A 13,322-nucleotide genomic window follows, 5' to 3' on the forward strand; every position below is an offset into this window, starting at 1 on the left:
TGAAATAACCAAATCTAAGGAAGTGGGTTCGCCAATTCCAAAAATATGGCAGTGGTCATACTGGGAAATGTTGAAAAAAATCTCCCCAAAAGACACAAGAAAACAAAACAAAAAAACCCTTAACAACTGGACTTCTTTTTGTCCTACACACCGTCATCAGCACTGACTCTCTGTTCCTTATAATCAGTGAATAACAGTGACTAAGACATTCCTGTGCTATTGGGCTGTATAGGCACTTTATGTTAGATGAAGACATTCATTTATGGCTTTAGAAATGATCCAACAGTTATCAGCTGAGTGAATTTAGTTGTTTCTATGGAAACAACTTAAAGATTAAAGCTGCGAAGAGTGAGAGCTGTGCCAGAGTGATTCCCATAATGCCTTGTGCCTGGGGATCTCAAGGAAAGGAAAAGAGAAAGGGAAGGAAGAGAGTGACTCACTTTTAGAGCTAGCGGTGCTGTAAGTGAAATTACTATGTAAATATTATAAGTCCAACCTAGTAACCTCGTAACATCGCTCTTAGTCCAGTTTTATGGAAAATGAGTTCCTATTTATACTAATTCATTGCTGCCCAGTTAAACTGATAAGCTCTGAGATATTCCACCTGGAGTGCTTTTAGAGATCACTTTTCCAGTGTTTTGTCATCGTTTCCTAATGTTTTAAAATGCCTGTCTGGCATTGAAATTTCACAAACACAAAGAGACTTGTGTTTCACTGTACACTTTGTTACTGCTTATAGCCCCTTTAATCATACAAGATTTAAAAATTGTTTGAATTGAATCTTCCTTTAAATTTAAGCTGCTTATTTGTATTACAGAAGTATTTGGTCATACTGGTAGGTAATTTACTTTATTACTCTACTTTATTTTATTGCTGGAGTATTTTTGCAGGAATTTTTGAAAACAATATAGCTACATAAATTGTCATTATATTGGCAGAAATGTTAGTATTACTGAAATTGAACATAAAATGATACATTTTTGTCAGCATCAAAGACCAAGGCCTCGAGGATAAGTAAATAAATGTTTTCAAGAACCAAAAAAAGAAGTCCAATTGCCTTTAGCTCAAGTGCTTAAGGCTACCATGACCTGACCGAATGAAAACCTACATAGATATATCAGTTTGTGGCAGAAAATTATTAAAGTGTTATTGTGTTGTGGGATTTGGGGCTTCCTGGGCTATTTAAAGGTCCACTACAACCAAATTACTAACCCTATTTATGGAGTTTTTCAGAAAAAAATATTTGTCCGTCTATGAAATAGACCATCACACTGTCACTAACCATGTCAAATATACTCTTAAATAATAGAAGAAAACACATGCACACACACACAAACTTTAATAATATCACTGTCTGTAATTAGAGTGTTTTCCTCACTCTCTGTCTCTTTCTATTACTACATCAATTTGATTCTTCTTTTGGATTTAATGTATGTGAATCCTCCCCATGTCCTCCTCTCCCTCTCTTACCCTCTCTCTCCCTTCCCCCTCCCCCTGGGTGATGCCAGTGCTGTTGTCAGGCTGGAGCTAAAAGCAGCCAATCGTGTGGCTCTGCGTTGAGGAGCTCTGGGGTGATGTTAGGCAGTTTCATACGATGAGCTTTGCCAAATGTAGGTCATGCTTCTCTCTTTCTCTGTCTCTCTCCCTCCCTCTCTCTTACCTTTCCACACACATGAACCTCTTCACCCCTTCACACATGAACACATACACGATGAACACATACACAGGAAATAGATAAATGTGTATTTTCATCACATAAGTAGACACGCACACAGCGCCAGCGACACACAAAGGTGTTCATACTCGTACATTCACTAATGCAAACATGCAGAATTCATCCCAACACTCTCGTGGGTTTTCACTGGAGGCAGGGTGACGCTGTGCTCGGTGGTAATGCTCTTGGTTGTCTGTTAATAACTGGTGGGTTTCTTCCCTACAGGATGAAAACTTCATAAGATGCCCAGATCCATCTAAACCTAAATTTTTCCACTGATAATAAAAGCCAAACGATTAAACTTACATTATCCTGAACTCTTGCTGAACTGCTTCTGTCTGTATAACACAAGCAGGATTTTAAAGTCAAGAGCAGCGGTAGGAGTCCGCAGATTATACCAGGCACTAATCAGAGCCCTAAACTGAGCAGTCTGAATGGATTTAGGAAATAATGCAATAGCTGTGTGTCATATTAAAGAAATCAAATTGTTTAAATCCCGGAATAGTGATGTGCATTGCTGTTGCATCCCCACAGTGCAACATCACCCACCTTAACAACAAAAAACAAAACCTTTTAAAAGAATGAATCTGTAATGTAAAGTAGTCATGAACATATCGACCAACTTGAAGTTGCATGCCTTGCATTGCCTGTCCAGACTCGTGTTTGTTGTTTAGACTAATAATAACGTGGCCACATCTCCCATTCGTTTCCCGAGCTAAGCTGCTGCAAAATGGCAAGAAATGTGTTTCTGCAGCACAATTTTATGTTCTTGACCTTTTGCACTAAAATCTCATCATTTATCATTGTCATCATTTCATCCTACTTAGCAAAAATGTGTGTGAAATCTTGCAATAACTGACACGTGAATTTTTAGAGTAATGGCCAAAAGTTAATTTCAGGGGTAATGGTAACCTTTGAACAACAGGTGTGTTTGAGATATGGCATTTACAAGCATGCACAGTGACCTTCATCACTGACCTTTGACTTTCAAGATCTGATTAGTCCATCGCTTCAACTGAAAGTCTGAGCTGTATTTGAAGGAATTTCCCTCAAGAGATAGGTAGATGGACACAAATACATATGGATGTGCATGAGTCATACAGATGGAGGGACATATAAGCCAAAAATGGATGAAAGAGTAATGACATGTGCAAATCACATATCAATAGGTATGGTATTATTAAAATGTTTGTAGCATCTGCTAATGAATGAATACGTTTATGCACAGACTGTCAGAGCAAGTGGTTCACGACCCTGGGATTGGATTTCTTTCAAGGTTCAGAAGAGGAATGTGATGGACTGTGTAATGATTAAAAAGACATTAAAGAAACAAAAAACATGAGGAAGAGAAGAAAAAAAGCTGTGCTACAAAGAAGTGTATTCATATTTTTGACTTTTGTTTTCACATCTCAGCAGAGGATTTGATTTACAAGTTGTCAGTTGTTGAATGAAGAGCTATGTCTAGAGGGGAAGTTACTCATCTGACATGAAACAAAGAGCCACAGCAAGACAGTGTTGTTGAATAAGGTAGCAAAGAGGTGGTGCTGGTGGTGGTAGGTGGAGGGAGCTGGTGAAATTTTAACAATCAGCCTCATTTACTTTGCTTTTAAAAATCTGAAACTAAATCATGTCAGGCAGCTATAGAAATGTTCTGACTGCTTATTTTCCATCACAGCCCCCCGCCCCCCCCAAAAAGAAAAAAAAATACTATATAATTGTATCCCACCTTAAATTATTTGTGTCAACTGATACTTCCCACTATTTTTTTCCAGATTCACATGTGAATTGACATTTGGCTCCCTTTCATGGCTCAAGGGGTGAACCTTTTCTTTTAAGCTGCTTTGTTGTAGAATATGAATTAGAATCACACCACGAGCGGCTGACAAATATACAGCATCTCTGACACACACACTTGCACACACACACACACACACACATACACACAAAGCTCCTCCTCAGAGAACGAATCATTTCTACTTCCCTGGGTTGCCACTGCTAGGTTGACCTATTTTTGTCCAGACCTCGCTCTCTCTCTCCCTTTCTCTCTCTTGTTCACTCACTCCAGCCCCATAATTCACCCTGCTTAATAATTCACTACAGCTTCATAAGCCTCTACTCAACTAAACAACAGACTCAGGAAAAAAAAAGGCAGTTTTCACAGATGTGTTTTGGAAAGCCACATAAATAGAATAACGTGTGTAGTATAGGAACTACTGTATTAAAGGAAGTATAAATAGTTTGGAAAGGGATTGGCAAAAGATGTAAGTAACTTGTCGCTGTGAGAAGTGGAACTTGGCAGGTAATTTGCATTCATCACGTGACGTTCATCACTTTCTGCAGGGTAACAGAATGAGCCATGAATATTGGAAAAAACAAAGATAATTGTGGTGCTTGTGGAGAGCTGTGTGTAAAACTGCAGATTATTTGCAAGTCTGTGCACAGAATCGCTCCGCTTGTTGCGATTGGATGGCCAGATTGGGCAAGAACCAATAAGGGCACCGGGAGTAAGAGAGCAGGCACACAGAGAGCCTCTGCAGCTTTTCTATAAGCCCGTGTACCTGTGTGCGTCTTTAAATTTGATGCACTTATTTCTTCATTTACTTGCTCTAATTCTGTTGACTTTAGCCTGCCAGATTACTTTGCCTTCCAGGGTCATTTTGTATATGTACACTTATTTGTTACCTTGATGCGAGGTAGTTGAGAATAATGATACCGCCAGGAGCTGCATAGCTCAACTTTTCTCTGTAAACAGTGGGAAACAAATAGCCTGGCTCTGTGCAAAAGCAACAAAATCTACTTGCCAGCACATCTCAGCAGCAAGCTAATTAATAACGGGTTCGATCTGAATGAATTTGTGGTTTTACATTATTTTTTACACTGAGAGTAGTGTCAAAAAAATAAAATCATATACCCACACATCATGGCAAAGGTGACATGAGGACGTTATTTTTGCTAATGCAATTTATTTGTGAAGGATTTTTGTTTTAACTATCCCTTCAGTGTCTGGTATCTGTGGCCAATATGTGTACTTTTTGTCTACAGGACCTAAGTACATTGTTGAAATGCATCACTATGTACAGAATAATGCTTAAAATATTCATAAATGAATCAAATATTAATATAAGTTGGCATAATTAAATTAAAGTTTTATGTGATTACAGCAGTTCGTTGAGGAGGCAGACTGCACTACATCTATGTAGATATATTTCCTAGAGTAAGTGTTGTACTGGAACTTTCCAGAGCTGATTACATCTCTGCAACCACATGAAGTCCACCAGGCAGATATGTTAAAGATCCTGCTTCCTGCTGACACAAGGCTACCTTTTTTTTTTTTACCCTGCTTGAAACCAACTAGCTGCAAGGTTATAGTTTTGATGTTTAGTAAATAAAATCTGCAGCTTTTATACCTATAATTTATAGGTATATAAATGATTTATAGCTATTATTCACTAGACTAGTACATCTACATAAATAAGAAAATCCTGTCTTTACTTCCATGTTGTATTTCCACCAATAAGAGTGCAAGAAGAGCAGGGTGTCGGCTGCATGAGAGTGTACGATGCCGTAGTCTGATCGATGTGACAGTGAGAGTGAGTCTCCTCGAAGAAGCTTGGCCTTATTGCTCTTCTCTTCCACGCTGTCCCTTCACACACATGACATACTCTGTCTCTCACTGTCAAACACACGCATATACAACATTGTACAATGACTACAGATTTCTTTCCTTCTCCCTCCATCTGTCGTCTTTTTTCCCCCCGTTATTCCTTCACAGTTGAATCTTGGAAGCTAGCTTTAGTTATCACAGGCTCACAGCTCTATGTTCTCCGCTGACTACATACTGGTCACTATCAGCCATTCAGCATCTAAACTATCACAACTTTTACTTCAAATTCAAACAGGAGGAACACTCCATGTAGAAATGCAGAAGTTATTACAGTATTGATATTATAAGTCCAGTTTCTGAAGCTGTGAGCTGTCAGGGAATGGCACTAGCTCTGGTTTTATAAAAATATGTGATCATGTAATGACAGAGATTGTTCTTCATGCACACATTGATCACTAAGCAAGCAAAAACAAAAATGATTAACAGATTAAGAAAGCTCTATAGAAACCTTTTAATTCGTTTTTGTGCACTTCGGGGCAGTGATCCAGGGCTTACAGAGAACAACTAGCGTTCATGTTAAAAGACACAAAGCACCCATTGGCCTCAGAATTGCAGATTAAATCACTGGCTACATGATTATTTGCACCATAAGGATGTCTTTATTGAATAAGCATTCATATAGAATTTGAGTTTGTCCACCTAATGAATGGAAATCAAATCATTCGGCAATCTTACAACTCTACTTTAGTCTTTATTTACAGCTGTTTGTGGAAGGCTCGACTCAGCCATATGCATTAGTGGAAGACTGTGTGTCTGATGTTTGCTGCTGTGCAGGTAGTGTCTTTTGGGGATTTTTCCTTTGAAAACAGCTGCTTGCAGCAGCCAAACAGACACTGATAGTTTAACAATCAGGTTAAATTCACAATACAGATGACCCTTGGTATTAGCTGAAATACCTGAGACCCCCCCTAAAAATGCTAAAAACACCAAATATATCTCATACTATCATCCTAATAAAAATAATTTGCAAATATTTTAGATATGGTCTATGAAAAAATCAGTGCATAAGCAAATTTTTCACGAATAATTTGGAGTTACGTTGTAATCTGCATATAGGGAAATCTGCAACTGTATAGCTCTGTAAAGCCATGAGAAGCTGAAGATTAAGGTGAAAATTATGTTGCCATTTGATTCATAATTATTATGAAAGAAATAAAAAAAAAATGGAAAATTTGATTGGAGCAATGTCTAGAATAAATGTCGGCCGGCACAAGTAAACTACAGAACAGTACCAGAAATACCAGGAGCTACTGTTTGGCTTTTTCTTATGTCTTTACTAGCATAATCTGTGTTGTTCAGCACTTTGGTCGGCCTGGTGTGTTTTTAAAGTGCTATACAAATAAACGATGCTGATGATGCTGATGTTAACTCTGTGGATTTTTCAGCTGACTTCTTATGAGAGATCTGTCTTGGAGATTTCCTCTTTCATCTAGGTAAAGGTGAAATGCATCTGGAGATCTTGCAGGATTTAAGAATAATATGAAAAAAAATTAAATACGAAATCTCAAAAACAGTCCTTTTGACTCTGTGACCACTGACCACAGTGACTGTTTCTTCCAGGGAAAGCATTTCTGGACGTTTTCCATCGTTTTTTCACAAGACCCTGCACAATCCTGTGAAAAACTAAGCAAACTATGTCAGCAATGCTCACAGGAACTGCAAATAATTTTTTTTTAAAAATACCAGCGTTACATGCCAGAGTTTACAGATCTCAGTTAGCTCAAATTCATGACAGTTCAATAAGAAAACAACTGTACAACGCATGGCTGTGTGCAGACACAGGACTTGGGCACCATGTAGTCACTGATTTGCTCATGAACTCCTCTGTATACCAAAATATTCTAGACTCAAGTGTGAAGCCATCTGCTTATGTACAGAATTGCCGAAAAAGAAAGCAATTAAGATTTTGCGAAAAACCAGGTCTAGACCTTATCCTGATCGAAATGCTGTGGACCTCAGGAGAGCTGTGCAGACAAACAGAAGCCCTCAGACCTCAATAAACTGAAGCAATGTGGCAAAGAAGAGTGGACCAATAATACGAGAGACAGATAAAGCCATACAGAAAACGATTAGTTCAAGTTATTGCTGTTAAAAGGGGGTATTGAATCATGGCGTGTAGAGTTCTGTGAAAATTGTTTGCATGACTGTAGTTTATTTCTTTCCTATGAATGAGATACTACTACAGTGAAGTCTTTGTAATTATATTTGAGCTTTCTTTCATCACTTGTTGTGACAGAGAATCATTGTTTGCAGTGGAGATCCTGGTGTTAGCAATGCAAACAACAATGGATGTCTCGTGGTGTCCATGCAGTATCTCTGCAGTTGCTCTAGGCCTGATGCAAATTTCTAGTCTTAAGGAGGTGTGTGTCAAGTCAGAACACACATCACGACTGATGAAGTGATCACATACATAGCCATGTGTGCTTGTTAATAAAGATTAAGGTGTACAGAAAGTTATTAGAAGCATAAGCTTCGCAGCTGTGTTCTGCAAGTTACTGGGCTAACAGGCTTTTTAGCAAATATATCTCTCTGGCTATTAAAAACAAGTGAAACAGAAAAAAGACAACAATAATATAATGACAAATTCAGTAAAAAGTACATAATCCCTAAAAAATTATCATTTTTTAGTAATAATTTCAAAGTACTAAACATTAATACCTCATCTGTGTCAGATCTTATTTGGCAAGTTTTTAAAAGGTTTCGCTGTTTTATGCAGAGAACACAACTTTTCTGAGCTGAAAAGAAAATAAAGCAGTTTGAGTCTGGGAAGAGATGGCAGCGGATTGAGGAGATACTCACACAGATTTTAACCCCCCAGTGGGGGATTGTGCTTGCATTTAATCCCCTCAGAGTTTAAGCAGACTGTGGTGGAGCTTTTATTTAAAATGCTATTATTTTTTTTAGCATGCTGTCACTAAATTTAAGATTTTGACTTTCTAATGAGTATGTTGGCTTTACCGAAAACTTTACACTGTCTGCAGGTCCCAACTCTTAAAATAAACTGAACATAAAACATCCATCCATCCATCCATCTTCATCCGCTTTATCCGAGGCCGGGTCGCGGGGGCAGCAGCCTAAGCAGAGAGGCCCAGACCTCCCTCTCCCCAGCCACCTCCTCCAGCTTATCCGGGCGAACACCAAGGCGACGTTCCCAGGCCAGCCGAGAGATGTAATCTCTCCAGCGTGTCCTGGGTCTGCCTCGGGGCCTCCTCCCGGTGGGACATGCCTGGAACACCTCACCTAGGAGGCGCCCAGGAGGCATACTTGTCAGATGCCCGAACCACCTCAGCTGGCTCCTTTCGATGTGGAGCAGCAGCGGCTCTACTCTGAGCCCCTCCCGGATGGCCGAACTTCTCACCCTATCTCTAAGGGAGAGGCCAGCCACCCTTCGGAGGAAGCTCATTTCTGCCGCTTGTATCCGCGATCTCGTTCTTTCGGTCACATAAAACAAATATAACAATATATAACAAATATAATATATAACAAATAAACTCTGTGGCTCTTACTGTTCGTGTTTGAAATAGCCCATCTCAGCCAAGTCTCACCAAAGCTCCTCACAGAATTCTCAAACTGTCGGGGTGTTACAATGAGGAAAAAGCAGCACATGCTTGACTCAGACATACACCACTCACAAAAACAAAACAGTTTTTTTCTGCTTAGGAACAATCCAAAATATCAGCCGAATTTTTGCCTTAACTTTTCAACTTAGTTTTCAGTTTTTTCCAACAACTTTCAGGACTTCTGAGCAAAATCAATCTGCTGAGGAACATACAACTAAAAGCTTTGTACAGCTACTAAACAGACTCAGTGGTGAAACTGCTTTATAAATAAGTATTTCCCAGGTTAGGTGTATATGTCAATATTCACGGTGATTCATATAAATAAAAAAGAAAGCACACGAGCATCACAGGGCGGGCATCTCTTATTTTATCAGTTAATTTGTGTTGTGTATTTATAGTGAAATACTTCTTTTTATAACCGTCTTCATCTGCTGTCTGCTTGAAATTTTTTGATAAAACATTTGAGGCTATTAAACTGCTTAAATGCATAAATTTAGAAATCGCCTAAAAGTCTCAGGCATTGTCTTCATAGTGTTCTCACTTGCCATACATGCCATAGTTTAGAATGTCTTTATCATGGCCCACTTAAGAATTATTTGTTCATCTCCTGTGCCCAAAGACTTTACAAGATCTGACGTTGTGTAAGGCTTTTATGCTTACATTTTGATCAGTAGCATGTTAGGCGCCAGTCATGTAGGACTAGAGACCAGTCAGCGACCATCGAGAAACAACAGGTTGCTAGGGACAATCTTTGTATTCTGTATATAAAAGGTACATGGTGCGGTACAGCAACCTTCTTGTGATTGCTTTGGTTAATAATAAATTTCTACGGTCCCAGCAGTAGTTTGCAAGGAAGATGTCTGACTTGCCTGCAAACACTTCCAAATGACTTGGCTAGCTGTAGTGAAACAGTGAAAGTGCTACAGAAATCACAAATGGAGACTGAGACCTCCAAAGCACATGGTGTGCCTTTTGAAATACGTTGGCTGCAGTGGAAAAGAAGGTGCAATCTTTATTTTGAAGGTGAGCACTCTGTTTTTCCCAGTTCAAGTTTCACCTATCGCTTGGAGAGTAAATGGTGAGTTTTTTGCAGACAAGTCAGGAAACTTTAATCCAAACTGATAAAAATGGAAACCAAAGCAAAAAGGTCTGTGATTGATTTTACCTAGTGACGGCCAGCAAGCTGCTACAAGCAGCAAGTGAGAGATCATGTCAGTGTTGGACTCAAGAGTGAGCATATTGGTGTGTAAACACAGACCTGTGAGAGAGAAACTCCTAAATAATTTTCTGTCCGTAATCTGATGGATCGGTTTCTATGCATTTTTGGGCATCATTTAGTAAAACATATAGCACAAATTACATCATTTAAAAAATCATTATTATAGAATGGTAGAGTTATATATTAAAATAGGTACCATTTGTTGCATAGGAATAAATTATTAGTATAAATTAGAATTTGTGTTCCTTTCTTCTAAGAGTTTAAATAAGAAAATATATGAAAAAAAACCCCAAAACATTTTGACTGCTATTTCTCCAAATTAAAAATCTAGACTTCCCACAATAGACTTTCATGGAGCTTCATCTGCTACAGCAGGACACGAGATAACAAGATCAGTTTTAGTCGTATCCAATCTATCTCTTTACCATGGGGTTAAGAGAGGTATTTACTGTCTAAATCTGTTTAAAGGCTTTGAAGCTGTAGCCTTGTTATACATTACTGTGCCTTTAAGAACCAGTACTTCACCGTGTCTTTATTTTTGCTTATACCATAGTTTTTCCAAGTTGCAGGGTATATTTAGAGGGTAACTGATGGCATATACATTTTGCACTTAGAGGCAACCTTTTGAATGCATGGTTGGGATGGATAGCAGGTATATGAAGGGCAGACAGGTTCACATATAAAGTCCCATCAAAGGTTATTTTTAAACAACTTGGATGACATCAGGAAAACATCACAATGCATTTTCTTGTGTTTAAGAACGGCAATTGCTGAAACCTAATCATAAAAAGTCTGATATTGTTGAAGTCACTGCACGTAGATATTGTAGTGCAAAACTGGGTATTTTGTTAGAAAGAATACTCGGTCATATTCGGTAATAACCTGCTTCTGTGCAGCTTAAATTAAAAGCATTCCATTATCAAATGGAAAATGACCACTAATCATGTGATGTTAACCACTCCTAGCTGCTGACTGTACACATATTTTCCCCAGTAATAGGTGGTTGTGCCTCAGTCAATATGGCAGACAAATCTTGAGGAAATCTAAATGCGATGAGAAACCTTAATATGACCCTTCGCATGTTTTTTAGTTTATCATAGAAAAAGAAGCTATGACCTATAATAGATCATCTTTGGCCCTCTAAATGATGTTACAGCATGTAGTGTTGCACCATAACACATCACTTTCCTGTTTTGTTTGTGTGTGTGTGTGTGTGTGTTTGTGTGTGTGTGTGTGTATTAACCTAGCCACAACTATCAACAGAGCACACTGAATGATTAGCACACAGGAATTATCTATGTTCACCACTAGGGATGGGTACCGGTATCCGGTGCCATGATGGCACCGGTTCTGACATAAATGGTAGTAACCAGTAGTGATGTGCCGATCGATCCTGAAATATCGATTCCTCCGATCATTTATGTTCTAGAATCGATTCTCACATTAAAATATCGATATTTTAGTAGTTTAGGGTAAATTTGTAGTTCATCATTAACAGGAACACAGTGGAAAGAAACTATAACATTCGGATTGTCTACATTCAAAGGAACTACTTCCTCTTCCGCCTTTCATAGTCATGTGCGAAATATGGCTGTATAAATGTCTCGCAGCTGCTGGCTTGCGCACTCACAACAATGGCTGAGCGTAATTGGAGTAATTTGCGGACATATTTTACATCCACAAACAGCCGAGACGTGGTTTGCGATATATGTGGCAAAAAGTGAGGTGTTGTGGCCATAATTGCCAACCTTGAGACCTCAGAATTAGGGAGACATTCAAAAAGGCTGTTGGGGGGGGGTCGATAAATAAATTTTACAGTGTTTATTTATCGGATAAAATACGTTAAATGTCACCGTTATTATTGGCCGACCGGATACCGCGGAGGTGTCCAAATTCAGAGGCTGCTACCACCTGAGGACCCGGCCTTCGCGGTCTAAAGAAAGCCGGGTAATACGGCACGAGCTCCCTTGGTGGAGTGAAACTGCCGTCTGCTCCTTGCTATCTAAAATATAACCGGGCGCTGACGTAAACTCTTCTGTTTAATCATTTTCTGTTTGACGTTTATTCAGCTGTGTGAAAACCCCGGAGGAACCCTCCCGAGGGATTAATAAAGTTAAATTTAATTTAATCTAATCTAATAACTTTATTCTCAGCCAAACCGATTTACTCGCGAACAAATAAAACACTGAAAAAGCCCAAACAATAACATTTTAAGTTATCAAAGTGACTTATATATCATGTTTAACCCGAGTAGTGAAAGACCTCGGGGGTTTGAAAACGATGTGTCGGTCGGCTCAGATATTTGAAGTTTACACAGCTACATTCTCACCTGAACATATGTTAAAAGATTTTTTGTGACCCAGAAAGAGAAATAAGAGTAATATTAAAACTATCTGGAAACTGGAATTGGCTGGGCTGAATTATGAATTCTGCGACATGGTTTTTCAATTTTGTTGTCCGGGTGGAAAATCGGGACAAATTCGGGAGAATGGTGGCTCCGGGAGATTTTCGGGAGGGGCACTGAAATTCAGGATTCTCCCGGAAAAATCAGGAGGGTTGGCATGTATGGTTGTGGCAACATCACTAACCTCGTCAAACACCTCAAAGTAAATCATATCACAGAATATGACGAGTGTATGTTGAGACGAACTGAAGAGGAGGAGAGGGACAGGTGACTTCTCTCACGGAATCCTTTAGTGATGCAGGCTGGCAAGGTGTTCAAATAGCGCACAACTTCAGTTTTTTTTTTTTTATTTCTGTATGATGAACTCTGCATTATTAAGTGATAAGAACAAGAAATCTGATGTCCTGTAATCATTATGACGCTATAACTTGAGATCCAATAAATAAAATAAAGTATCGGTATCGGATCAGTATCGTTGACACCACCCTGAATATTACTTGGTATCAGATCGGAAAGGAAATCAGTGGTATCACACATCACTAGTAACCAGACCGAAAAGCAGCGCACATTTCGGTGCTTTATTTCGGTGCTTTATTTCGGTGCTTTTTTTTCCTGAGCTGTGATACACTTTAGATTCTAGCCAATCATTTTACGTTTCCAAGGATAGTAGGCGGGTCCAGGTACCTACGTTCTTTTAGAGCAGAGCTACAGATTAAAAATGCCCAAGGCGAAGTGGTCAAAAGTCTGGCTGTACTTCACAC

At 39.0% G+C, this 13,322-nt stretch overlaps 2 protein-coding genes across 2 annotated transcripts in view; one reads left to right on the top strand and one right to left on the bottom strand.

The window, feature by feature from the left end:
• Window positions 1-13,322, bottom strand: part of nhsb (Nance-Horan syndrome b (congenital cataracts and dental anomalies)) — a 61,273-nt gene that overhangs the window by 29,462 nt on the left and 18,489 nt on the right. The window lies entirely within an intron of this gene.
• Window positions 1-13,322, top strand: part of ace2 (angiotensin I converting enzyme 2) — a 47,639-nt gene that overhangs the window by 135 nt on the left and 34,182 nt on the right. The gene's annotated exons all lie outside the window — the stretch shown is intronic.

This window comes from Neolamprologus multifasciatus, chromosome 1, assembly GCF_963576455.1.
Source record: "Neolamprologus multifasciatus chromosome 1, fNeoMul1.2, whole genome shotgun sequence".
Taxonomy (NCBI): domain Eukaryota; kingdom Metazoa; phylum Chordata; class Actinopteri; order Cichliformes; family Cichlidae; genus Neolamprologus; species Neolamprologus multifasciatus.